Raw genomic sequence first — 2,500 nt, 5'->3', positions numbered from 1 at the left:
CTAACGCTGTCGGCATTTGAGCTGCGAGTCCTTTTCTTTATGAGTCCTGAGTGATTCAGCCCTGAGAGGCAGAGTGTTCTCTTCGAGCAGTCAGAGCCACTCAGCACTCAGTGGCAGACAAGAGGATGGGACATTCAAGTGTTGCCTCTAAACCTCGTGCATCCAAACATCTCTCCGGTTTTCATTTCGATTTCATAAAAACAAGACCCTTTCACAAAGGAAAGAAAAAAAAAAAATCTCTGCAGAACCCTGAACCCAGATGAGTCGCAGCTGTCGGTTGTTTTGAAAGCAGGCACCAATTTCCAAATTTCATTTTGCAAACAATTCCAGACTTCGGTCCTTCCTCTTGGAAAGTTGCTCCCGTGAGGACTAAAGACTGAACTTTGTGAAGAGAGAAAATGAAAAAACTCAATGCTCGGCCACTTGGTGGCGCTATCTGCCTCGAGCCTTCATTTAGGGGCCAAATCCTTCCACCAAACGTCATCAAACCATTGTTAGAGGTCATAAATCATCTATGAATTACATGAAGGCTGCGTAGTTCAAACATTTGCGTTCGTTATCCGTCTGAGCATCAGAGGTGTCATATTCATGTTCTTTTAAAGATCATTTTGGGGGCCTTTTTATGTCTTTATCACATAATGACAGTGGAGATTGACAGGAAATCAGAAGGATAAGTCCACCCCAGCTGCGGGAATCGAAGCGGACACTCGACTCAGGGCGAATGCTCCGATCTGATATCCACCCAAACCGCTGAGCGATCGGGTCGCCTCTAATATATATCATTTAGCAAGAAATTAGAGTCATTTTCTTCCTTTCAAGTCCTCCAAAGATGTTTGGCCAGAGTAGAAAAAAAAAAACCCTCCTTCTGTCTCCACTGTCGCCTGCTTACCGGAGCAATGGAACGAATTGACGCTGGTGACTGTGATCGCTTAGCAACGTTTCTTATATCATATAAGAACTCGTTGTAATTATCTCACCTTTGTGTAGTTGTCATCCCTGTTTTTTGGGGGTTTTTTTTCAGACCTGCAAGAAAATCCTCTGAAATGTGACCCCAACTGAAATCTTTGCAAATGAAAGGAATCAGTGTCACCGGGTGGATCGTGGAGCTTCTCGATACCCGACGAGACCGATTCAAAGACGTTTTATTTTTAAAAGTCAGCCGCTTGTTCGTCCAGCTGGATCCTCGTCAAGGTCCGGATGTTGTGTTGATGTAAGATTTTAGTGTTTGCGACTTGATTCGGCAGCAGTCAGCGTCTCTGGCCGCTCTGCAGCGGGGCGACAGTGTTTACCCGTCAGCTAATGGCCCAGAGGTCAGAGGTGACACGCTCTCACGTCTCCGCCGTGCCCTTTCTCTCCGACCTCATTTGCCGGTCGTTCGGGTAATGCTAGACGACCCCACCGGCATTAAGTACACACACAAACCTCGCCAGCCTTTCTCTCTCTCTCTCTCTACACACACACACACACACACACACACACACACACACACACACACACACACACACACACACACACACACAGATACTGAATTATCTGCCCACCCTGTACCGTACAAAACCTTCACACACACACACACACACACGCGTCCTCTTCATATATGCATGATAGGGAGATAAAGCTGAAAGGTCAATTCCATTAGACGATCACGTTTTAATGTCACAGTGCCCGGAAAAAGAGCAACTGCGATCTGCCGACCTCGGCATCAGATCACAGGATAATCAGACGGCAGCAGCTCGGCCGGCATTCGCTTGGTCTGCACGGGAACAAGCCGACGCACCGGTCCGACTCCTCCGAATCCTCAAAGACTCAATCTCATGTCTCAGTTGTTTATTTACCGTTCACGATTTGATCTGTCAAAATTAGGAAGTTTACGAGCTCACGAAAGGACACCTGCACAGTTACTCCGCACATAAACTACAAGATGTAATGATCAGATTTCTTTCTTTCCTGATCTGCCTGTTCCCACCTTATGCATCAACAATAAAAGATGAACTGTCATCAGTATTATTGTCTGACTCTCGCCGTGTCTTTGGGTCAGTTTCAGACCGACTTTTAACTGATGCGGTCGTTGATTTTCCCGTTCAGCGTCCACGTTGTTTCAATAGCAAAACAAAAATGTTAGCACATCGCTATCTTTGAGGCAGCGAGACATTATTATTATTAAACCAAACCAAAAAAGATGTCTTTATCTTCCTGTTATTTTAAGGACGTATCTTAGAGAGCAATGTAGGCAGGCGCATCGAGACATGCTGCTCACAAACATGGAAAAGATTAGAAATACAACGGTTACTTCTTATTGTATGCATCGATCTGCACTCGAGCATGTCTGTTTCCTCTGCAGAGAAGAGTTCATTCCTACTATTTGGAAAATCTGCTATTATTATAGCGATCTACCGTGGTGCGAGCTCGCATGACTTTTTTTTTTTTAAAGCGAATGGGAGATGACACCCAAAATATACCCAACATTGATCAGGAGACCAAGTGCAACTTCACTTTGTGT

This window comes from Embiotoca jacksoni, unplaced genomic scaffold (assembly GCF_022577435.1).
Source record: "Embiotoca jacksoni isolate LCO1_2020_lvr unplaced genomic scaffold, fEmbJac1.0.p SCAF_105, whole genome shotgun sequence".
Classification (NCBI taxonomy): domain Eukaryota; kingdom Metazoa; phylum Chordata; class Actinopteri; family Embiotocidae; genus Embiotoca; species Embiotoca jacksoni.
The sequence above is the reverse complement of the archived record's forward strand: the minus strand, read 5'-3'. Positions refer to the sequence as shown.